Source organism: Capricornis sumatraensis, chromosome 2, assembly GCF_032405125.1.
Source record: "Capricornis sumatraensis isolate serow.1 chromosome 2, serow.2, whole genome shotgun sequence".
Lineage (NCBI taxonomy): Eukaryota > Metazoa > Chordata > Mammalia > Artiodactyla > Bovidae > Capricornis > Capricornis sumatraensis.
Window position 1 is genome coordinate 189,540,758 of NC_091070.1, and position 26,359 is coordinate 189,567,116.

At 42.0% G+C, this 26,359-nt stretch overlaps 1 protein-coding gene and 1 non-coding gene across 3 annotated transcripts in view; both read left to right on the top strand.

Moving 5' to 3' along the window:
* DAB1 (DAB adaptor protein 1) overlaps positions 1-26,359 on the top strand; it is a 295,796-nt gene that overhangs the window by 59,677 nt on the left and 209,760 nt on the right. The window lies entirely within an intron of this gene.
* On the top strand, positions 120-192 carry TRNAC-ACA (transfer RNA cysteine (anticodon ACA)). Its single transcript has one exon. It is a non-coding gene; the product is annotated as a tRNA-Cys (tRNA).

Consider the following 26,359-nt stretch of genomic DNA (forward strand, 5'->3'; position numbering starts at 1 on the left):
CCTTCCTGCTTACATAATCATAAGTTTGTTTTCTGTGTCAGGAGTCTGTTTGTATTTTGTAGATAAGTTAATTTGTATTTTTTTAAAGATTCTATATATGTGATATATAATATGTGACTTCCCTGATGGCTCAGATGGTAAAGCATCTGCCTACAATGCGGGAGACCCAGGTTCAATCCCTGGGTCAGGAAGATTCCCTGGGTCAGGAAGATTCCCTGGAGAAGGAAATGGCAACCCACTCCAGTATTCTTGCCTGGAAAATCCCATGGATGGAGGAGCCTGGTTGGTTACTGTCCATGGGGTTGCAAAGAGTCGGACACGACTGAGCGACTTCACTATCTGTCTATCCACTATATAATATTTGTCTGTCTGACTTACATCTCTTAGCATGATAATCTCTAGGTCCATCCATGTTGCTGCAAATGGCATGATTTCATTCCTCTTTTGTGGCTAACAGTCCATTGTACAAATACACCACATCTTCTGTATCCACTCATCTGTGGATGGACATTTAGGTTGTTTCCATGTCTTGGCTATTGCAAACAGTGGTGCTGTGAACAGAGAGGTGCATGTATCTTTTCAAATTAGTTTTTGTCTTTTCCAGATACATGCCCAGAGAGTTTGAAGAATCATATGGTACTTCTTTTTAGGTTTTTAAGGAGCCTTCATACTGTTATCCGTAGCGGCATACCAATTTATGTTGCCACCAACTATGTAGGAGGATTTTCTTTCCTCCACACCCAGTTAGGGGCCTTTTTAATCATCATCATCACTAAAGGACCTGAACTTGTAAATACATGGATATACATGCTACATATTATCCTTCCAATGGATTGCTGGGACTTTACTGTTTCAGCTAAGGTCCCATTGACCTTGCAGTGGTTGTGGGTGAAAATGCTTCCCTACCTTTCTCCTAAATCATCCAATCTTGGTGAGTAACATGAGCCCAACATTGAATGTATCTGACAACTCTCAGCCCTTATGGGTAAGCCTCCCTGGGCCCTACCTCCACAGTTACATCCATGTCTATAGTTTTTTTTTTTTTTCCTTAGTCCATGGAGGAGGCCTTGCCACTCATCTGACAGCAGCAGGTTTAAATAAGTTTAAGAATAGGAGCAGGAGCTTGCAGCTGTATTGCTGCGATGGGCAAAGCCGCCTTGAGCTGGCAGAGCTGTTGGAGAAGGGCAGTGAAATGCAGCGGGGAGCAGGAGCGGGGTAAGCCCGAGAGGGAGCCCAACTTGAAGTGCTGGCACTTGGCTTTTCATTTCAGGCTCAGAAGTAGGTGCCAGTGTCTTTCGGTTTCTCCTACTCAGTTTTACCTTTAAAACAGTTCCCTTTTCTCCAGACAGCCCACACAGTCCTGTTAGTAATAAATCATGCAATGAACACCTTCAAGGAGACAAAGGAAGGCCACTCTACCTCCTCAGAGGCATTGGCTGCCTGCTGAATGTTTGACTGGACATGGTCGTGATAATGACAGTCCCATTCTAAAAAATTTATACGGCTCCTGCTGTCTTTCCAAAGAAACCACACTCTGCTGTCAAATTAGTTTCTAGTGCTTCTGGGGAGCTGAATGCCAGGCCTTTTGAAATGTCCCGGCTTACATGGTGCCTAATAAATGCCAACTCACATGTTGCTCATCAGATGGGTGCCGTCTGGTGTATTGGACAGAGATTTCAATTGGAAACAGCAGAGAAACGGGCATTTACTAGACTTCTGGGTCTGAGTTTCCTCTCTCAAACTGGGAAAGAGTGTTTAGACAATCTTTAAGGTACATTTCATCTGTTAGAGCTCAAGCAATATATTAAGGATGGAAGTAAGCTTCGTGAGGGGTGGCCATCTGTCTTGTTCATTTCGTATTCCCATTGTCTGGCATGGTGACCAGCAGGTAGCAGTTGTAGAGTAAATATTTGTTGAATAATGCCCGACTGACTGAATGGATGACTAAACTAATGTCAAAGTAATGAAGAAATCCACGGCATGTATTATTGTCTTTTATGCTCATTTTAATGGGATTTATGGAAAAAAAAAAAAGGAAAAAAATAGCTGCTTATATAGTGCCTTTGACAAGTGTATTAGCTGTGATGTATGAGAGTAATGATAGATTTGTTCCTCTTGACTCATCAAACCCCTGGACAGTTAGTCTCTTTATTGGTCTTGGGTGTTTTATAAAAACTTGCAGCGTACCAGTCTGAATTAAATGTCCTGATGGGCTATGGTTGGCAGTGGCCACCAAGGGTGGTGAGTGAGAGAACTCAGAATTCATTTTTCCCTTAGACTTCAGGTTTAAGTTGCTAAGAGATGAAATCTAAGAAACTCAGTTTAGACAAAATAGAGAAACTTTACAGGTTGAGAGCTTAACCTGGGTGGCTTAACCTGGGCTTCCCATGTGGCTTTAGTGGTAAAGAACCCATCTGCTAATGCAGGAGATGTAAGAGATGCTAGTTTGATCCCTGGGTCTGGAAGATCCCCTGGAGAAGGAAATGGCAACCCAATCCAGGACTCATGTCTGGAAAATCCCATGGACAGGGGAGCCTGGCAGGCTACAGTCCATGGAGTCACCAAGAGTAGGACACGACTGAAGTGTCTTAGCACATGCCCTACAAGTAATCCATAGGTTAAGGGAGATGGTGTACAGACCCAGTGAGTGAGAAACTCAGGAGAAACAGTTAAGGAATAGGGAGCTTGATATCCGATATCAGAGTGAAGACTGGATGAGTCAGAAACAGATGTTTCATGCTAGGGCCCCACACGTGAGAGTCTTCATTCTAAAAGTTCCTACCTGCCTCCACTTTTCCCAAAGAGAGTTTGTTCTGTAAGGTGGGTGATCTAGATGAATGGAGAGAATAAGAGTTTCAGCATTAGACCAAAGCGAATTTGAAAGCTGGTGCCATCATTTACTACTTTCATACTCTGGAATGGCTTCTTTCTCGGAATCTTGGTTTCTCCATCTTTAATATGTAGTTAGTAACCGTGCCTACTTGCCAGTGTTACTGTGAAGACTAGGTCAGGTGACAGGTATGTAAAGCACCTAATTCTGTGTCTGGCACACAGCAAGTACTTGGTAAATGTTTGTTTTGTTTTCTCTTTCTCATTCCTAGTCAGTCATTAATTGTTCATTGAGCACCCAGAGTTTGGTAAGCTCTGTGCTTGACACAGACGTGAAAGAAACAGTCTCCTCTCCCCTGTAGCTCACAGCTGAGTGGAAGGAACAGTAAAAACAGTAAGTATACTAGAAATACAGAAGTATGAACTGGGAGTATCGAGAAAAAGAAATGCTCAGTTCTGTTTTGAGGAGTCAGGAAATTTATCCACTTCACTCCATGTCAGGTATTTTGAAGATGCCTACAAAGATCCCCAGTTTGGGGAAAGAAAATGTTCTCTCTTATCTTAAATGTTGTTGTCTGGGATTTTCATTTTAAAGGTTTTAATTCTTCATTTGAGTTGTAGGAATCAGGAACACTTTCTTGATGATCTGTTAAAAATAGCAAGGTCTCACACATGTCAATTATGTGTGGCAAGTGATAATAATAATAGCTAATATTTATCCCTGGTGGCTCAGACAGTAAAGTGTCTGCCCGGGTGACCCGGGTTCGATCCCTGGGTTGGGAAGATCCCCTGGAGAAGGAAATGCCAACCCACTCCAGTATTTTTGCCTGGAAAATCCCATGGATGGAGGAGCTTGGTTGGCTACTGTCCATGGGTCTGCAAAGAGTCGGACACGACTGAACGACTTCACTATCTATCTATCTAAGAATATGACTAATAATTACTAATTCATCTTTATTATGTGACAAGCATTTTTGGAAGCCCTTTCATTCATCATCTCAGTTAATTCTTCACAGATTCCTATAATATACATTTTATTATCCCATAACACTTTTGTTATCCCCATTTTACAAGGGAGGAAAGTGGAGTTTACAGAAGTTAAGTGATTTCTGCAAGGTCACCAGTTAATAATTTGCAGAATTGTGACTTGAACCCAGTTTTGTCTTCAAAATTCATGCTCTATAAGAGAACACGCTGCCTCCAGAAATCTCTTTATTTAGAAAAGAGAAATAACATGGTTGAGTTTAACTGCAAATCCAAATTAGAATATTGGAAATGATGTTTGTTCATTTCCATATAATCATTTAATTTTAATGATCCTATTTCCTTATCAGGATGACATTCTTTTGGAAGATCTGATGAGTACATTTGATATCTTTGTTGTCATTTAATTCACTTAACATCTGGAGCAGCTGTTCTCCCCACCCCACCCCCGCCCTAAGGGGTGGTAATTGTAATCTTTAGGGAAAATTTTTGCTTTTTCTTATACATCTTCAATATTGAAAAACAAAGCAAATGGTTAAACCAATCTCTGAGTCATAGCTGACACATTTTCAGAGTAGTTCTTAGCTTGCATAAAAAAAAGATAATGTAGACACTGTCAGAATGAGAGTTAAAGAGCTCAATTTTGGGTTGCTAGAGAAATCATCTGTAATCATGAGAGAGATTACTTGAGTGTTCATTGAGTTTAGAGCTCAAATATAGAATTCTCTGTAATAGTCACATATTTTTCATATGTTGGGAAGGAGAAATGTATGCTTCAATAAACAAGTCTTGGTGATAAAGACCAAATAAGGAAGGTGGGAACTGTGCATAACTCAAATCTTAGGCTCTTGCAAATTTCCCTCTGATGTTTGGGGCAACAAATCAGGGCTGCTCATCTCAGATAGAGTTCAGGTGAAAGACACTCAACTCAAAGTGAACCCCATAGAAAAAAAGGCAAATTCAACTTTTTTGACAATGAATGTAACACAGGGTATTTGCTTTTGCTTGGAAGCAGAAACATAATTTTGGGAAGGTGCATATGGCCATATAGTTCTACAGATGGCCACCAAAATGTTGAAAAAGTCTCACTTGCAACCCAAAAAACCATTCTGATGTTTCATTGTTGCTTTTTAAAATTATGCAGATTTTAAACATGCAGATAAATACAGAGGCTATTATTATAGATATCAGCATATCTACTTCCTGGTTTGGACAAAGCTTCAGGTTTTTTTTCTTTAAGAACGGAACCTATTCCATCTTTCCTCAAGTGGAAATCAGTATTTTGAGTATGATGTTTGACGTTTCTTCAAGAGTTTAAAATTTTACTGCATATGACATATCTAAAACAAAATGTGCTTTAGATGCTGTGTATTTTAAAACTTTGCAAAAATGCATTCATACTTAATATGAAGTTATCTCTTTACTGTTTGGGTTTAGTATCAATTTTGAGATTTATCCCTGTTGATATAGAAGTAGTTCTGATTCATTCATTTTAACTGCTACTTAGTATTTAGTTAAATGAATATAAAAATACTTATTTACCACGTCTTCTGATGATGAACCCTTAGGTAGTTAACAATGTGGGGCTATAAACAATCTTTAATAACTATTTTTATCTATCCCTTTGGCCTCAAGTGAGAAGATATTGTAAAGCAGAATGTCTAGGACCAGATTGTTGGATCTTGCTATATATGCATTTTCAGTTTTAGTGGCAATTTCCAAATTATATTTTAAAGTGGGTTTCCCAGTTTATATATCCAGAAGCAGGGTGTATAAGAGTACCCTGTGCTCCATATAAAAAGCAATAACTAAATCATTTGTTACTGTTAGACTTTCAGTTTTTGCCAATCTTATGGGCATAGAATGATTCTTCATCTTTGTTTTAATTTGCATTTGCCAGAAATACATTTGAGGTTAGGCTATTTTTATCTGTTTATTGGCTATTCAGGTTTTCTCTTCTAGGTTTCATGTTCATACCCCTTGCCCTGTTTTTATTTGGAGTGAATTTCCTTTTTCTTATTGATATGTAGATCTTATGTGTTCTATCTACACATTTTTTCTTGGTGCCTTTTAAAAATTTTGGCAGTGTTGTTTTTGCAGATGATACAATAAATTCAGTGCAGTCGAGCTCAAAATCCTAACATGTATGGGTGTGTTCGTGTGTTATTTGATGGCTTCTAAAAACTCAGCAGTGGCCACAGGACTGGAAAAGGTCAGTTTTCATTCCACTTCCAAAGAAAGGCAATGCCAAAAAATGCTCAAACTACCGCACAATTGTACTCATCTCACATGCTAGTAAAGTAAAGCTCAAAATTCTCCAAGCCAGGCTTCAGCAATACGTGAACCGTGAACTTCCTGATATTCAAGTTGGTTTTAGAAAAGGCAGAGGAACCAGACATCCAATTGCCAGCATCCGCTGGATCATGAAAAAGCAAGAGAGTTCCAGAAAAACATCTATTTCTGCTTTATTGACTGTGCCAAAGCCTTTGACTGTGGGATCACAATAAACTGTGGAAAATTCTGAAAGAGATGGGAATACCAGACCACCTGACCTGCCTCTTGAGAAATCTGTATGCAGGTCAGGAGGCAACAGTTAGAACTGGACATGGAACAACAGACTGCTTCCAAATAGGAAAAGGAGTACATTAAGGCTGTATCTTGTCACCCTGCTTATTTAACTTCTATGCAGAGTACATCATGAGAAACACTGGACTGGAAGAAACACAAGCTGGAATCAAGATTGCCGGGAGAAATATCAATCACCTCAGATATGCAGATGACACCACCCTTATGGCAGAAAGTGAAGAGGAACTAAAAAGCCTCTTGATGAAAGTGAAAGAGGAGAGTGAAAAAGTTGGCTTCAAGCTCAACATTCAGAAAATGAATTTCATGGCATCCGGTCCCATCCTTTCATGGGAAATAGATGGACTGTAGCACACCAGCCTCTTCTGTCTTCCACTATCTCCCAGAGTTTGCTCAAATCCGTTTCCACTGAGTCGTTATCTATTTTGTCTTATTGTACATCTTCCTCTTTAGACTGTATGTTCTCTGGGGATAGTTTCCTGTATTCATTGCTGAACCAACAGCTCTAGAGTTCCGTAAGATACATTATGTAATAGATTTTCAAATAGTACCTGTTGAATGAATCTATTCTATACTTCAATATCTTGTCTATGTATTTCAATTCCACCAAGGCCTAGGATATAAATGTAGTTTGCATTCAATGTACCAATGGCTTCTTGACAGTAGGGACTTATGATTGAGAGTGTGGGCTTTGGATTCAGAAGGAGTTGGTTTTCAATCATTCTTTTTCTACCATTTACTGGTGGTATGATTGTTTACTTAACCTAAGACTATTTCCCCCCTGTAAATGTTGACGTAATTACAGCACCCTTGAGGAACAAGATCTGACTTGCTTTTTCAGAGACTTGCTGTGGTGACTGCAGTGGGGGCAAGGGAGGTAAGGGAGTGGTAAGGGAATGCACATGGAAACAAGGAGATGATGAGGGCATGTAGACAACTGGGGTGATGAACATCCTCGGCTTGGAGAGGAAATGCTGGAGGGCAAGAGAAACAGCTAACTTCCCCATTAATTTTAAGGATAGAGCCTGCAGAGTTTAGTAAGAGTTTCGCTTGTAAAAAGGCAGTTGAGAATGTCTCCAAAAGTTTGGGGCTGAGAAATTGGGAAGGTTGGAGTTGCCATTTACTAAGCTGGGAAATGTTCAAGGAAGAAAAGGTTGGGGGAGTGCTACTATGGACATTTAAGTTTGAGATGTGGTTTAGATGCCCATGCATAGTTGTGGAGTCGGCAGCTGGGTGGAGGAATCTTGAGTCAGGAAGGATATAGATGCACTCAGAAATCATGAGAACATGTAGAAGTATTGAAGCAATGAGTTTGAGGAGAGGAGAGAAGAGTTTTGAGGTCTGAGTTGTGCTCTCTCAACATTTAGAGGGTGAGGAGATAAGAAGGAACCAGTGAAGAAGACTGAGAAAAGTGGCCAGTGAGGAAGGAAAAAATCCAGGAGAGTAACAGCCAAGAGAAGAGGTGTTTCCAGGAGGCAGGGGCGGCCAACTATGTTCGCACTGCTGGCCTGTCAAGTAAGATGAGGACTAAGAATTGACCCATATTAAGTTAAATGTAAATAGTTCTCTACCTTGTCTTAAAGGTATGTGTGGTGGAGTTTGACCCAGGAAACTTCTCTGACGCAGGATACAGCATGCTTGGGGTTGGTGCATGGGGATGACCCACTGAGATGTTATGGGGAGGGAGGTGGGAGGGGGGTTCATGTTTGGGAACACATGTAAGAATTAAAGATTTTAAAATTAAAAAAAAAAAAAGAAAAAAAGAAAAGACAGACAAAAAAAATTCCCTCCATAATTGATCTCTTTAAAGTGTTCATGAATTATGCTTTTCAGAGACCATTGATTTATAGCTGGGTGCACTTGAATTGGCAATCACTTAGTTGTGTTTTTTATTTTAAAGACTTTTATAGAAAACTTTTAGGTTTACAACAAAGTTGAGAAGAAGGTATAGAGATTTCCCATATCTCTCCTTCCTGCACACAAACATAACCTCCTCTGTTATCATTATCAACAAACTAAAGTGGTACATCCACTTTCACGAAGGATGAACTTACATTGATACATCATAATCACCTAGAGTCCAGAGTTTACCTTGGTATTCACTCTTGGTGGTGTACATTTTATGGGTTTGGACGAAAGAATAATGAGATATATCCACCATTATAATACATACAGAGTGCTCTCACTACCGTAAAAACCTTTTGTGCTCTGCCTGTACATGTCTCCCCTCTTCCTCCACATGCACCACTGGCAAACACTGATCTCTTTATTGTCTCTGTAGTCTTGCCTTTTGTAGATTAACATATGGTTGGAATCACATTCACCTTTTTTTAGATTGGCTTCTTTCACTCAATAATGTGCATTTAAGGTTCATTTCTTTTTAATTGACTAATATTCATTGTCTAAGTGTACCATGGGTTATTTATCCATTCACCTACTGAAGGACATCTTGTTTGCTTCCAGGCTTTGGCAATTACGAACAAAATGACTATAAACATATGAATGCAGGTTTTTATGTGGACATACGTTTTCAGCTCCTTTCATTAAATGCCAAGGAACACAATTGCTGGATCAGATGGTAAGAGTGTGCTTAGTTATGTTGGAAACCTCCAAACTGTCTTCCGTAGTATCTTTACCATTTTGGATTTCCACCAGCAATGAATAAGAGTTCCTGTTGCTGCACATCCTTGCCAGCACTTGGTGTTATCAGTGATTTAGATTTTCCCATTCTGATAGGTGCATAGTGGTATCTCACTGTTGCTTTAATTTGCACTTCCTCATGATATGTAAGGTAGACTGTATAAGTTTTCACACACTTATTTGTCATCTGTGTATCTTTTTTAGTGAAGTGTCTGTTAAACTCCCAGCCCATTTTTTATTTTAATTTTTCACTTTTTTAATTGGAGTATGATTGCTTTACAGTGTTGTATTGGTTTCTACTGTAGGGGAAGACTACCCCTTCCCACATCAGACCCCAGCTGCAAGAATAACCAGAAGAACTATTTTTAAAAAAGGGGGTCTTAATGACCCACACAACCATGATGGTGTGTGACTCACCTAGAGTCAGACATCTTGGAATGTGAAGTCAAATGGGCCTTAGGAAGTATTACTATAAACAAAGGCTAGTGGAGGTGATGGAATTCCAGCAGAGCTATTTTGAATCCTAAAAGATAATGCTGTTAAAGTGTTGCACTCAATATGGCAGCAAATCTGGAAAATTCAGCAGTGGCCACAGGACTGGAAAAGGTCAGTTTTTGCTCCGACCTCAAAGAAGGAAAATGCCAAAGAATGTTCAAATTACCACACAATTGCACTCATTTCACATGCTAGCAACGTCTTGCTCAAAATCCTTAAGCTAGACTTCAAGAGTACGTGAACAGAGAACTTCAAGATGTACCAGCTGGATTTAGAAAAGGCAGAGGAACCAGAGATCAAATTGCTAACATCCATTGGATCATAAAAAAGGATGGAAATTCCAGAGAAACATCTACTTCTGCTTCATTGACTACAGTAAAGCCTGTGTGTAAATCACAAAAAAACTGTAGAAAATTCTTAAAGAGATGGGAATACCAGACCAACTTACCTGCTTCCTGAGAAACCTGTATGGAGGCCAAGAAGCAACAGGTAGAACCAGACATGGAACAATGGACTGGTTCAAAATTGGGAAAGGAGTATGTCAAGGCTGTGTATTGTCAGCCTGCTTATTTAACTTATATACAGAGTACATCATGCAAAAATGCCAGGTTAGATGAATCACAAGCTGGAATAAAGATTGCTGGGAGAAATATCAATAACCTCAGATATGCAGATGACACTACCCTAATGGCAGAAAGCGAAGAGGAACTGAAGAGCCTCTTGATGAAGGTGAAAGAGGAGAGTGAAAAAACTGGCTTAAAACTCAACTTATAGAAAACTAAGATCATGGCATCCAGTTCCATCACTTCAGGGCAAATAGATGAGGAAACAAATGGAAACAGTGACAGACTTTATTTTCTTGGGTTCCAAAATCACTGTGAACAGTGACTGCAGCCGTGAAATTAAAAGATGTTTGCTCCTTGGAAGAAAAACTGTGACATACTTAGAGTGGAGACATTACTTTGCTGACAAAAGTCCATGTAGCCAGAGCTATGGTTTTCCCAGTAGTCATGTACCAGTGTGAGAGTTAGACCATAAAGAAGGCTGATCACCAAGAATTGATGCTTTCACACTATGTTGCTGGAAAAGACTCTTGACAGTCCTTGGACAGCAAGGAGATCAAACCAATCAATCCTAAAGAATTTCAATCCTGAATATTCATTGGAAGGGTTGATGCTGAAGCCCTGGTACTTTGGCCACCTGATGCGAAGAGATGACTCATTGGAGGAAACCTTGATTCTGGGAAAGATTGAGGGCAGGAGGAGAAGGGGACGACAGAGGATGAGATGATTGGATGGCATCACTGACTCAATGGACATGAGTTTGAGCAAACTCTGGGAGATAGTGAAGGACAGGGAAGCCTGGTGTCCTGCAATCCATGGGCCTGCAAAGAGTCAGACACGATGGAGCAACTGAACAACAGCAACAAAATAAACCCACACTTCTGTCTGGCTCTCTACAAGTTGAGGGATTTGCATGGCCTCTTCATGTTCAGAAATTTGTTAGAATACCTCCCAGAACTCAAGAAAGCGGTACACTTGTGATTATAGTACACTTGTGATCCTCCTTTTATAATAGAGGATCCAGATGAATAGCCAAATGAGGAGATACACAGAGCAGCCAAATGGGGGAGGGTAGGGTGTGAGAACATTCATCCCTGTGGAGTCAGGGTGCCCTCCAGTACATCAGTATATTCATCAACCAGTAACCTCCCTGAGCCTCACTGTTCAGAATTTTTATTGAGGTTTCACTATATAAGCATTATAGAGTGCATCATTGGTCACGTGATTAAATTCAATGCCCACAGAGGGCAGGGGACCAAGCTGAAGTTGACCCCTCCAGTCACGTGGTTCGCCTCTCTGGTGACCAGCCCCCATCCTGAATCTATATCAGGGCCCTTCCAGAAGTCACCTTATAAGCAAGGGATTTTTGAATTCTCTTTCAGGAACTGGGGATATATATTTTTTGTTAGACCACAGTGATTATCTTAAAGAGGACTGAAGGAATAATTGAGCTCCAGATCTGCCTCAAAGGAAGATGCTAAAAGTGAGATGCTGTCCAAAGAAAGACAGAGGAAGGACTCCAGTGTGACTCAGGCTGGCACTGATGACCAAGGAAGGCCTGGCTTTTGGGTGGTGTTGGGTAGGACATGGCAGTCAGACCAGTTAGTTAGTTGGCAGCATCTTGGCTCAAGAATGGTCCATCCTTTTGAAACAATATTCTATCATTGCCAGAAGGGAGGTGGAAGATAGGTTGATCCTATTCTCAAACAGTGGTTTAACTAAGATCCTATTCTCCAGCCAGGGGGTTATTAGCTAGGCTATATCTAGTAGGTAATAATTGAGGTTGGCCATAATCCCAGCAGAACCCAAGTAGTAATCAGGGAAGAGAAGGGACAAGGTTAAGAGAAACAGCACTTATTAAGGGCTCCAGTGATGGCCCACTGTGCCAGGTTCTTTACACCTTCCGCAGCCGTCCTTTCAGGTAGAGATTCAGTATTCATCTACATAGGTTTGTTGAGTTATGTCATGTCTCAGGCACTGTAGTAGTCACTGGGGATAAGACTGTGAATAAGCCTGAGGTGGTATCTATTTGAGGAACTTTAAATCTAGTTGAGGATAGTTACAAACTGGCAAGAACAGTAAAATATGTTACTCACAATGCAGGATGCTTGATAAATGCATAGAAAGAAGGTAATAAGAATTAGCCCAAACAGTAAAGAATCTGCCTATAATGTGGGAGACCCAGGTTCGATCATGGGTCGGGAAGATCCCCTGGTGAAGGGACTGGCTACCCACGCCAGTATTCTTGCCTGGAGAATTCCACTGGACAAAGGAGCCTGGCAGGCTACAGTCCACTGGACCTCAAAGAGTTGGATACGACTGAGCAACTAACACTTTACTTACTTAAGTCTGTCTAGTTAAGGATACCTACAAACTGGCAAGAACAGTTAAATGTGTCAAGCATAATGCAAGATGCTTGGGAAACGCATAAAGAGAAGGTAATGTTATAAGAGTCAGAGACAGGCTACCTTCCTACAGCCACCTAGCTGATAAGTGGTGGGGCCAAGAGTTGAACCCAGGTTTTTCTGACTCCACAGCTAGTCTTTCCACAGTGTCACAGTCTAACCTGAAGAGGCATAGAGGTGGGAAGAACGGCTATGCACCGTGGCTCCCAGCCCCAGGGACTGTGGCCCTGGGACTCACTCCCGCCTTGCCCATAGGTGTATGGTGATTGCCATGTGGGCTGAGTGAAGCTGGAGTGCCCACTGAAGAGCATCTATGCTGACTGCTGAGTAGGACTGCCCCAGAGGACCCACTGGGGATGCTTCTCTTTGTTTATTACAGTTCCACCGCAGAGCCCTAGGTATTCTACAGCATCTGCCTGCCTCTGTCCAGATCTGCTGAGGCAGCACATTCTGGGATGGGCTTGGCTTCCATCCACACTGCTAACTAGGAGGTGGTTGGTGTGAGAGACCACTTCTTCTTTTTACTTACTGAACGGATAGCTCTGCTGAGCATAAGAACCAGAGACAGGGCTCCAGTCTGGTCACTTGTAGCTCAAAGAGGAAGTGACAGATAGGGAACTGCAGAGACCTGCTGTCAGTTTCTAAGCCAGCAAGGCTAATTTCCAATTTCTGGCGGGGGGAGACTTGGGCCATAAGGCCCTGGCAGATCCTGTACTTGGGGACAAAAGCCTTGCTGTTACCACACAAAGCATCCTCCTCTGTAACACCTCGTTTTGAAATCTCTTTTTATCTATTTTCTTCTCTCCTTTAAAAATAAAATTGATTCCCAAAGTCGTCACTGAAAGTGCTTTTGGAAACCTCCACTGTCCAGAGTGGTGGTTATTCTCCTCGGCCTCTTGGTCCCTTCTCCCTTTTGCTTCTCTAACAAATGACTACATTGATCGTACTCTGAATAGCACTCGCCTTTGGTTTCTGACGAGCTGAAACAGTGGAGAGGTTTCTGTGCAAAGGTGAGCTATGCGCTGAGCCCTACATAGGGGAGCTCTTGGAGACCTTCTCCTGCCAGGGCATCCAGAGGAAGGATGGGGAGATTTTATACTGCTACAAGTACCACTGCAAGGCTCCACCGGAAGCCATGCTGGAATCTTTGTGCCCTGATGAGGCATCTGGTGTGGGGCAGCTGTGCCCAGACTCAGGCGTGAAAGGCATTACAAGCCATTAATAATAAAATACAAACAATTGCCAATATGTACTTGTTAAAAGAACAGTTAGATTGGATATAGGATTGTTCCTGTCATTAATTTCTTTGATGTTTAATCCTTTCATTTCCCAATGGGAGAAAAATGGGGATAGATTTTCCACTTGCATGCGTGAAATTGAACATCATTATATTTACATCTCTGAGAATGGGTCAACTATGTGAATGTTTTGTGACTTGTGAGTCTAAAGGAAATCAAAACATGTGAGCCTGGGCTGTGGTCGAGTAACTCTAGATTCCTTAGCGTTGCATAAAAGCCCCTAGCCTGGGTTGCCCTGTCCAGCTAGCTGTATCTCTGCCACCCGTTATTCACATTCTGTATCCCAGATTTGCTAACCACTGATCTGCTGGTGCCAAGCCTCCTCGGCTTACGTCCACCTGCACTGTGTCTCCTGAAGCTCATGCCCACCCCCAGCCCCGTGGAGGACTCAGCTGGGCTTTACCCACAGCTCAGGCACTGACCTTCTCCAGCTTCCACTACCCGTGTGTAGTCCCCATCACAATATTGCAGACTTTTCTATTATTCGCTACGTCAACACTCCTTAGAATAGAGCCAGAACTTTGTATCCCTAGTGGCAGAATTTGTTCATGTATTTGGAAGGAGGTAAAAGGGAGGGAGGGAGGAAGGAAAGAAAGAAAGATGAAGGACAGGTAGGTTGGAGAGTCCTGTGTGCTTGGTACCTTTCAGAGTTTTCCTGTGTCATCTCAAGCAGATCTCTTCAACCCTTAAGGTTTTGTTTCTTCAGCTGGAAAAAAAAAAAAGGAATAACAAAAATAATATTTTCCTCACTGAAGTATTACATTTGTAAAAGACCTAACAGTGCCTGGCCCTCGGAAAGTAAGATTAAATGCCAGTTTCCTGCCCAAGTGGTCGCTTTGGGCAAAGAAAAATAAAAAGGAATTCTTGTGAAAGGAACTGGGAAAAATAATCTATAAAAGCCCCACCCCCACCCCCACTGCCACAATCAACTATTAACTACTGCCCATTTTAGGGTTAAAAAAAATTCTGTTCTTTAAATATGATGCAGAGGGCAGTGTTGCAGAGAGCAAATGATATCTTGGGATATTCTGTGGCAGAGAATGAAACGATGTGTGTATTTTTAATCTTTTTCTTAGAACAGTTCAGTCGCTCAGTTATGTCCAACTCTTTGCAACCCCATGGACTGCAACACACCAGGCCTCCCTGTCCATCGCCAACTCCCAGAGTTTATTCAGACTCATGTCCATCGAGTCAGTGATGCCATCCAACCAGAACACTCACTGCAAATTTTGTCTTGATTTCTCAAGGCTAAAGTAGAGAGGGTGTGATTGTACTGAAAGCATGAGTTAAGTATCTTCATGTTACCAATCTCCAGGGTCTTAGCTCACACTTGCTAGCTCAGGAGGGAATGATGTGGAGATTAGGATTCTCATAAATTGTGGACTCAAGCCCCATGTGTGCCCGACAGTCTGATCATAGTTTTGTGAAAATATCACTAGATCTGGGGAAAAGAGATTGTTTATATTATTACTGATTAGGTGACCTTGGTCATGTAGCTCCTCTAAACCTTAGTTGTACAGTGAATATACTGCTTATAATATCTGATGTCAGAAGATTGCCAAAAGGATCACGAGTGATGATGGGTAAGCAGTCTTTTGTGAAATCTGCATGGTGTACCAAGGTCAGTCAGGGTTATGGTTGCTACCAAACATGTCCACAATTCAGGCCTCACCCCATCCAACCTTCTTGGGAATTTTTGTCTTAGACCTCAGGATGAAACAGTTCAGTTGAATGTCTAATTTACAGCTCAGAACACACAGTCTACCAATGCTCTTTCTACTAGTGTCCTTGGGAAGATCCTCTTGGGTTTCCAGGAGGATTCTTGCAACATGACTGCAGCCCAGAGGGATGTCAAAGGATTTGGGAACCAAGGAGACCACCATGTTGTAGCTACAATTGCATGGTTTCCAGGGCTTTGGAAACCTGAAAAACGGAGGCAACTCTTACTGACAGCCTTAAGCCAGGGCTCCTCCAGATCAATCTGGAGCGTGTATTCCCTAGCATTTATGTGCAGAACCATTTCTGGCCCTGTGAAATCTTTTCTGAATAAGCTGGTGAAAAGGTTAGTTGCTCAGTCCTGTCTGACTTCTTGCAATCCCACGGAGTGTAGCCAACCAGGCTCCTCTGTCTAGGGAATTCTCCAGGCAAGAATACTGAAGTGGGTAGCCATTCCCTTCTCCAGGGGTTCTGCCCCACCCCGGGATTGAACCCGAGTCTCTCACATAGCAGGCAGATTCTCTACCATCTGAGCCGCCAGGGAAGAGAAGAGTCTTGCAGAATTTATGTAATCACAGGAGTCAGTGACTGCCCTCTGACTGTGCTGTATTTTGTTGAGAAGAAAGAAGTAACAGGACCTGCCAGCACTCAAAGGCAGCAAACTATACAGAGGCATGGGTCACATCGAGTGGGTCTCCTTTGGGTGGATCAGTCCCATATGGTGTCGGGTAGGGTCTCTAAATAAAGAAATTTTAAAGCACCGACTTGCCTAATCTGAGCTGGTCTAGTTTTTAGTAGGAAAAATAACAGTCTTGTGTATTTTTCATAAAGCCATATTGATTATTTTGAGACAAAATTTTATTTTGGGACAAATTTTCTATATTTTAGTGTTTAAATGCCTTTCTTTGATGAAACAACAGTCATAGTACATATATTTAAAAAAAAAATTCTTGGTGAGTTAAATATGAGGATAGCAATACTATAATAGTTCTTGTGAATTTTTTTTTATTGAAAATTTCACTAATGTGTAAAAGTCCACGACTGAAACTCATTTAATGCATTAGCACTTGATTACTGTCCACTTGAGGGGCCTAGATGATCTTGTATCAATGTAATAGAAAAAAAAAAAGTTAACATGTTTCACTTAGGTTATTTATAGACTAAGCATAGTTTTGTCAGTTGCCCTTCCCCTGCAAAGCTTTACCTTTACCCTGAAGAATACCCTGATGGGAGCGCAGAGCATACCGATCTGGCTCTGTACGTCCCTCTCCCACACCTGTGCAGCCGTCATCCTGAGGCAGAGGCATGGGGACTAAGACCCCAGCATCCTTTGTCTTGGCCCAAGCTGCTTTGTCAAAGCACTGCACCTGTCACCTACGCATGAGCCCAGCTCTCTTCTTGACACTGTTACTTTGTTTCCTTGTCACCATGAACACAGAGCAGACTGTGCAAGGTGCTAAAATGTGGGTTATGGGAGCAAAAAGGAAGGAAGAGAAATTTTGTCTTTAATAGTAAACAAAGACGATTTAGAATCGTTCAAGCTAGGTCCTAACAAAATAGGTAAAATTTTAAGACGTAGATGGAGTGAAGATATTGTAAGTAGATAGAGGCTTAGGTGGTACTAGTGGTAAAGAACCCACCTGCCAGTGTAGGAGACGTTAAGAGTTAAGGGTTCAATCCCTGGGTTGGGAAGATTCCCTGGAGGAGGGCATGGCAACCCACTCCAGTATTCTTGCCTGAAGAATCCAATGGACAGAGGAGCCTGATGGGCTACAGTCCATAGGATCGCAGAGTCAGACATAACTGAGGTGGCTTAGCATGCACACATACAGAAAGGCTTTTACGCCAGAAGACACAAAACCAGGAGATGCTTTTTCTGTCCCCTTTTTCTGCCTGTGCTTGCGCTGTGTCTTCTGCCTTTCCCCAACCTTGTTCCATTTGTGAGTACCATTACTGACTTTCACAACCCGGCTCAGCTGTTTGAGACCTTTTCTGCTTTCCTGTAGCATGGTATGATACCGTCCTAGGGTACTTGTCAACCTTCTGTAATTATGGGCCTCCTTTTCTAGACTGTGAGCTCTTAGAGGCCAAGGATTATTATGTGTTTTACATCCCCAGTACCTGGAGACAGTGTACTCACGTTTGGATGTATGAATAATGACTGAATGGTGATTTGGCGAAGGCAGTGTGAATGTGAGCTCTGCTGCTGCTGCTGCTAAGTCGCTTTAGGCGTGTCTGATTGTGTGTGACCCCATAGATGGCAGCCCAACAGGCTCCTCTGTCCCTGGGATTCTCCAGGCAAGAACACTGGAGTGGGTTGCCATTTCCTTCTCCAGTGCATGAAAGTGAAAAGTGAAAGTGAAGTCGCTCAGTCGTGTCCAACTCAGCGACCCCATGGACTGTAGCCTTCCAGGCTCTTCCATCCATGGGATTCTCCAGGCAAGAGTACTGGAGTGGGGTGCCATTGCCTCTCGTGCCCGACTCTTTGCGACCCCATAGACAGTAGCCTGCACCAAGCTCCTCTGTCCATGGGATTTTCAAGGCAAGAGTACAGGAGTGGGTTGCCATTTCCTTCTCCAGGGAATCTTCCCAACCCAGGGATCGAACCCAGGTCTCTCGCATTGTAGACAGACGCTTTACGGTCTGAGCCACCAGGGAACTGCACCATCGCCTCTACAAGGAGGCATATCTGGATATCAGGGGGTGCAGCGGGAGAGGGCGCTGGTGCATGGGATCAGGTCTTGGAAGAGTTTTAATGCAATTGCAATCATTTACTCCTCAGATTAGGGGGTTGTTGTCTCTGAACAAGACAGTGGCACTGTCAGAACCATGGCTTAGGGCGATCATTTTATCAGGAGGGTGAAAATTCCCAGCCTTCCCCTTCCCTGGCCCTGTGGTTCCGTCAGCCTAGAGATTTGCCAGATACCTTCTGAACTCCCTTTCTGTCGTCTTGTTCTACGTGCCTGGCCTGTTTTGTGTTTCAGTGCTCTGCTTCTGTATTTTCAAAGTGTTTCTTTTTGAATTCCTATGGCCAAGGAATATAGTGACATAAGTTGAAGTTCACATGATTTTGTTTCTGAACCAGTTGGGAAGTGGTCCTCGGGACATGTATCCACTGCCAACAGAGAGCCCAGCTCTGCCTGGTCCATTGTAGCATGCTGACCTTCCCACAGCCCTCAGGAGGTTGGCCAAGGTGTACTAGAGTTAAAATCAATTTCCTTAATGCACTTTAGTGTAGAACCTAAAACACATAGTCTTTAATTTAAATATTCCTATCTTAGAGTGGCATAAGAAGTCAATTAAAATACCAAGTCCTTTAAGTATTGTGAAGTAAATAAGAGGTATTTAGGGAGGAAATTACAAGTGATACCCTGCTTTATGAAGACTAGTTTCTTTTCTTAGGCAGTCTTCCAGTAGAATTATTTGTGCCAGGCTGAAAAGGCCAGTCGGTTTGGCCTTCCACTTCAGATCCTAGAGGGGCTGTGCTTAGAGCCCTTTGCAGGCGTGCTGATCAGTAATAGGTTCCAGTGCCACTCACCCTTGCCACACACAATTACTTGTCTGGGCTGGTCCAAAAGGGGACTTTCTGAAACCTCTGGACATTCCTCAGAACCAATCTGAATTTGTGCAGAAGGAAGAAAGGAGGTGCAGATCTGCCTAGGTCTAGTCGTGGAGGAATAAGGTTGATGGAAGGAGGCAATTTTTTACTTTCAGTGATCATTGTGTTTCCATTAGGAGCAGATGACCTTCTCAGAAAGGTTATAGGATTGTTATTAGAGATCGTCAGAGCTGGGTAGACATTGGATTAATGGCAATTTGTTAAGTTTCTATAAAGAGTGCTTGAACGCAAAATTCATGGGCCAACACAAAGACATATTTTCAAACCTCAAAGATTGTGTGCTCAAAAGTTTTTGGCTTTAGGAGGCTAATATATGTGTGTGTGTGTGTGTGTGTGTGTGTGTGTGTATGTGTGTGTGTGTGTGTGTGTGTGCACGCATGCACACACGTGCGCTCAGTCCTAATTCACAGTGCGGAGTTTTCAGGTGAACCGATCAAGGGTGGGGCTGGCTTTCCCGGTGATGCTTTGATTTGATTTCCTCTTCTCCCACATTCTGAGTGCAGTGTCAAACATGGAACAGTTGGTTTGTTCTAGCAAGTCCTCCTGGGAACAAATGTTTTCTGTTTTTATTAAGTTTCTACTTGCAGATTCTTCCTGAATGTTTTGTCTCCATCTGATTTGGAAAACTGCTTTTTCCCCCTCCATGTTTCATATCAAGCTAATATTATGCATCCATCACAGCATGGAAAGCTGTGAGATCACAGCTTAGGCTGAAGCCCCAGTGCTAACAGCCTCCAGGGGATAAGTGAACCTTCACCATCTCAGTCGGAGTAGGAAAGAGATTGTAAGGCAAGTGGTCATTGCCTTACAAGTGCCTCACTTGCCTTAAGGCAAGTGATCATTCCCCAGTCTGGAATTCCACATGGCCCCTGATGCTCAAATCTCATGAATCCTCATGATTTCTCACTCTGTGTTTTGTCATTTTGTTTTTCTAATCTGAAACAGAAGCCATGCCTTTGTCCTCTAAGGCTGGATTGGCAAACATCAATGTCAAGTTTCTTTGCTTTGGATTTGGATTTATCAACTTATTGTGACCATACTGGAAGGCTCTTGGTTACACTGGGGAAGAAACCTGGAAAAAAGAAATGATGACTTAGTAACTGAGGATGACAGATAAAAAAAAAAAACCTCATCTCTTTGAGGCAGTTTATGATCCCCTTCAAACCAAAGGCTGGTCACATTCTTTCTCCTTGTTGACCCCGTTATACTTTGCATCCCTCTAAAATACCTTTTTGTTCATCTCTTTCCCACCACACCTAACTTCTGAGGGCAGGACTGTGTTCCTCAACTCTAAGTCCCCAGCAACTAGCATAGGGATTGTCCACTGCACATGCTCAGTGGATGATGAAAGTTTATACAGGAGGAGGACCAGAGGGAAATGGAGGCAGGTAGGGAGAAAGATTGGGAGAGAAGGCATATTAACAAGTGTATTAGTCTAGATTCTCCAGAACCCATATGATATAGACATATGGAAATATTTGTGTATATGTGGGTGTATATATATAAATATGTATCATATCTATTGATGTGATATGTAAATGATTATAAATACAGACATATAGAGAGAGATTTATTAATGTAAGACATTAGCTGACATGATTATGGAGGCTGTGACATTCCATGATCTGCCGTCTGCAAGCTGAAGACCCAGGAAAGCTGGGAGTATAGTTCCAATCTAGTCCTAAGGGCCCTGAAGGTGCAAGTCCAGGGACAGGAAAAGACAGGTGTTCCAGATCAAGGAGTTAGGCAGCAATTTCTGTCTTCTTTTGTTCTATTTGGGCTGTCAGTGGATAGGGGAATGCCTGCACCCCCATCAGGGAGGGCAGTTAGCTTTACCCAGTCTACTGACATAAATGCTAATCTCTTCCAGAAATATCCTTCCAGACACACCCAGAAATAATGTTTACCCAGATAGCTGGTTATCTCATGGCCCAGGCAAATCAACACATAAAATTAACTGTCACAGTCACCCAAGAATGAAAAAAAGACTGGTGAAATATTACAAGGATCCTGGGTTAGTCAGATCATCTCATTTTATAGGTAAAGCCTCAGGGTCTAAAAGAGGTCACCTGCCTATAACACACTGCACCCCAAGCTTTGTTCTGCAGTTTTGGTACCTTCTGCTTCCTCTCTCATTCTTTCCCCAGGGAGAGAAAGGAGGAAGACCAGGCCAATGTGATTGGCTTCCTTTTTGTGTTCTGGGTGGAGACTGCGAGTTGTGTGATGGTAGACTCAGATGAGCTGTAGGAAAAGTACTGTCTTTCTCCTCTTCCCTTTGGGTCTGTCCAGGACCCAGAGATCAGGACCTGGTCCCCTACCCACTGCCTGAACTCTAGGTCTGCACTGTCCAGGATGGTGGCCATGGAGCACCTGATTGTGTGATTAGTCAAAAATGGGAGGTACTGGGAGCAAAAAATACACCCCAGATTTTACTACCTTGGTACATAAGAAAGGAGTATGGTGGGAGGGGGGTGCAGTATGGGGAACACGTGTACACCCATGGTGATCCATGTTGATGTATGGAAAAACCAATACAGTATTGTAAAGTAAAAAAAAAAGGAGTATGGAATAGCTCATAAGTGATTTTTGCATTGAGTGTATGTTGAAATGATAATATTTAGATGGGTTGAATAAGATATATTTGTGAAATCCACCTGTTTCTTTTTACCCTTTTCAATGTGACTAGGAGAAAATGTTCACTTGCATCTGTAACACACATTTGATTTCTTTTGGACCTCAGTGCTCTAGATCTGCTAGTAATATGCTGGGCCTTCAGCCACACAGTTCACCCAGCGCTTGGACTCATCTCCCACCTGCTGACTCTGTACCCTCCTGTTCGCTGTTGCGGCCAGCCGCTGCCCATCCCTATTCCTGCCACTTTTCACTGGCCAGACTAGGTCCTCAGGTTCCCGGCTGCCTTTTCTGTAGCTCAGTTGAGGATGGTAGAAATCGAGGTCAGATCCAGCCTTCGGTCTACATTCTGCCACTGATTAGCCAGTTAACCTTGGAAAGGTCAATGCACCATTTTGAATGCTGGATTCTCCCTTGTTTAAAATGAGAGTAACAGTATTACCCTGCCTGTCTCATAGGGTGCTGTCAAGACAAGAATAAAAGAGAATTAGTCCATATGAAGGTGATTTGTAAATTATTGGGTTGGCCAAAAAGTTCATTTGGGTTTTTCCATGGGATGTTACAGAAAAACCTGAATGAACCTTTTAGCCAGACCAGTACAAAGTGACATGCACATGTAATATTACCACTGGTGATGTTTTAATTTTTAAATTCATAATCCTTATTGCCATTATTTAACTGCTGCCTCTAAGTTCCTTTGTGGCATTTGAAACATAAAAGGGTAGGCTGGGTATTCCTCCAGCTCCGTGACTTTATGGCAGGATGCAGGACGCTGTGACAGAGAGAACAGGAGTTTGAAAACTGCCAGCTCCCTGCTCTGGAACCATAGTTGGGTCTCTCTTTCTGGCTCCCTCCACAGAGTGGCTGGAGTGGGCAGTGTTCTGCTCATGTGAACACTATAGTCTCTGCAGTGGTGCTGGGGGCAGCTTCATCCTGGTTGGTATTGTATCATGGCCCTTGAGATGGGGAAACACACTGGGGCCTTCCCAGACCATGGCTTCTTCGGGACTGGAGCTCAGGAAGCTGATCGAGGCTGGTTAGCAGGGCATGGCAGATCACAGCAGTGCTCAGCAAGGATGCCTTCTGGTGCCTGCAGCCCTTTTGTCCTCACCAGCAGGAAGCCCAGGCTCTCAAGGTGGTGGATCCCATCCCCAAGTAGCTGCTACTGTGGTACCCTGCTCTTGGGGTTTCCAGGCCAAGGGCTAAGTGTAGTGAGGGATATGCCCTGCCCAGTAGTCAAGGAGGCAATGAGAGAGGGTCACAAACATTTTTAAAAGATTTTACTGGAGTATAATTGATTTACAATGTTGTGTTAGTTTCAGGTGTACAGCAAAGTGTCAGTTATACATCTCTGTGTGTGTGTGTGTGTGTGTGTGTGTGTGTGTGTGTCCATTTTGGGGCTTGTTCGTTGAATGACCACAATCATTTATCCTTTAAAATAGAAGTGTAGTTGACATACAATAGTTGTTTCAAGTACATATAGTGAGAGATGGTTACTAAACTTCTCCCCATTCTCTTTCAGATTCTTTTCCCATTTACATTATTACAGAATATTGAGTTGAGCTTCCTGTGCTATAGAGTAGCTACAAAAACCTAGGTTTTTGTAATCTGTTTTATACATGGTAGTGTGCATTTGTTAATCCCAACCTCCTAATTTGTCACTCCTCCCCTCACATTTCCTCCTTGAAAACCATAAATATGATTTGAAAATCTGTGAGTCTGTTTCTGTTTTATAAGTTCATTTGCATCACTTTTTAAAAATTGGATTTCACATATCAGAAATATCACATGGATTTGTCTTTCTCTAGTTTACTTCACTTAGTATCTCTAGACACATCCGTGTTGTTGCACATGGCATTATTTCATCCTTTTTATGGCTGAGTAGTAGTCCATTGCACACATGTACTTCATCTTCTTTTTCCATTCCTCTGTCGATGGACCTTGAGGTTGACTGGATGTTTCCACAGCACTTTGAAATCCTTATTCTGTAGCCCTAGTTTGCAGATGATTTAATGGAGACACCCAGTGGTTAAGTGATGTCTTCTAGGTCATTCATCTGTAAAATGGGAAGGAGCGTTTGAATGGGTACCTCATATTCCTTCCTATGCATCATGTATCTGGTAAAATATAGAGAAGAGAAAAATCTTCCTTTGCAGTTCAGTGTAACTCTCACCCCTCTTCCCTGTATGGCCTCTGTGCAGATGTTCCCCTCCTGACCACCTGTGGGGTCCCACCCCTTTCCAGTGGTGAAGCATTTTAGAGACTCCAGTTCTTTCTTCCAAAAGCTTCCTACTGAAGAGCCTAAATGAACCCTCAGTGTTTTCATTGACTTTTCTGATCTTCCAACTCAAGTTAAAAGCATCATTTTGCTTCGCTGTCAGTCAATTTCACTTTTGTAAGAATTTTAAAGATGTATAAGCCCCTAAGGTGACAGTCTCAGCCTGATGCTGTCACACTGAGCTGTGTCATATTGAATTCTGTCACTGAAAAGAAACGAAATGAAATGCACCCAGGTGTAAAATTCCAGGCCTTGTTCCTTCTTATCAATACCAGATTAGAATGGCAGTGTCTAATATTATGAAATGGATATGATGAAGATGGATGTTTTCACTTTAATGGGTAGGTAGTAAAATGTATCATTTGTGTATTTATGCACACATGGTGAAAACCAGTTTATTTGTCCCCCTTTTACATTTTAAGTGTGTTCTATTGGTAATTAGACTTGATGCCTGTTAAAATGTAAATACTCTCTTTTTGTCCTCTTTTTGAAACCCAATGAATTTGATTGCAACCACATGGTGTTTCCATCAAATTTACTGATAAGTCTATTGGTTTGAGATGAACTTTTATCTGCATGTGTATATGGGTATGTGTATTTAGGTCTGGTGTCTTGCTGTGTTTCTCAAAATGCAGATTATTTTTTGAGATGGCAAGTTGATGAATGAGGCCTTTGGTATACTGCTGATGAGACACAGCAGTCTACAAGACATGAGGCTCTTATAACATTTACCAAGAAACCACTATCCCTCAATCTCCATGTCCCCCAACAAGCTGGGTAGGCTAGCTCCTGCTGACTTTACCTCCAAGGAAACAGGCTGGGATGTTTTATTTATTACTTTTGAGTTTTATCTTTATTCAGTAGAACAGTTTATTTTCAAGAGTTTTAATGGCAAGAAAATTTTAAACGGCTGTCTTATCTTACAATCTTTTTCAAGTATGATTTTGGTTATGTTTTCAAATTATAGCAATAGACATTTTCCCCTAAAATATTAATGGAAACTGTATGTCTTTAAATCATACAATAATGATGACTCTAGCAACATGATGCTCATTAATATTAATACCAGTGCTAATGAGAGTAGCTTCCATAGGTCAAGTTTTTAAGCACTCATTCAGATTTTTTTTTTCTATCTTCCCATTTAATCTTCACCATAATCCTAGAAGTTAAACATTATTATCTCAGTTTTCTTAATGAGGAAACCGAGGCTTAAAGAGGTCAATTCATTCAGCTAAGGTCACACCATTTGTAAGAAGCTAAACTGACATTTTAGTTTTGGGCTTTTTATTCCAAGCTATGTGACTTTTCTATAATAATATAAAGACCTTTTCCTACAAAATTGTGTTGTGTGTATATCACAGTAGACCAGGTATACTGAGGAAGTGCCTGGTGTGTATGAGGGAAAGATTGACGATGCAGGTATTGGGATCAGAGGAGGGGAGCAATGGTGAGCCATTGAATTAAATAACAGTAAGAGGGCAGTGTGTTGTGAACCAGGCATTATGCCCATTGCTTTCTCCCACTTTGCAGTTGCTGGTTATCCAGTAGCAGTAGTCAAAGTTCAAGAGCAGATTAAGGTCAAATAAATCAGCCAAATCTTAGCTGTCAGATCTGTTCATCTCAGTGATGGGAGATGTGAGTTTTATTACAGGGAGGTCCCCTTAGCTGGCAAAACAAAGGTGTGGTGAGGAATGGAAGCTGACTGCGAGGCATTCACTCCTTCCTTAGGTAAAAGACAGTATTGATGGCAGCAAGCACAGGCCGCAACAGAGGCACAGGTTTTGGTGAGGTCGGAGTGATAGCTTCCTGTGAAAGGTGTCGGATTCGTGATCTCTGAAGAAGAAGATGTAGCTTCGGGACCAGGGACCAGGCTTGATCACTCAAGAGCTTTTGTGTAGCAGAGTTTTATTAAAGTGAAAAAGGGAAGAGAAAACTTCTGACATAGACATCAGAAGAGGGTGGAGAGTGCCCCCTTTGCTAGTGTTAGTGAGGGAGTTATATACTTTTTAAATTATTATGATGAATCAAAAGAATGTCTCAAGGTTGTAAAGATCTTACTAGACCCACTCCCATAATTTATATTTTAAGATAACAGGATTAGCCAGAAGGTTTTCTGGAAGGAGAAACTGTCCTCAAGCAGGATACATTGTTGTTACATAATCCTTAGCACAGAGTTTAAACTGAGTTGTTTGTTGTGTAATCGTCAGTTCTGGGCTTAAAGAAAAAAGACATTTCATGTGACTTACACTAAGCAATGTAGGTCTGCCCTCTGATGCCCTTTTGCAACACCTACCATCTTACTTGGGTTTTTCTTATCT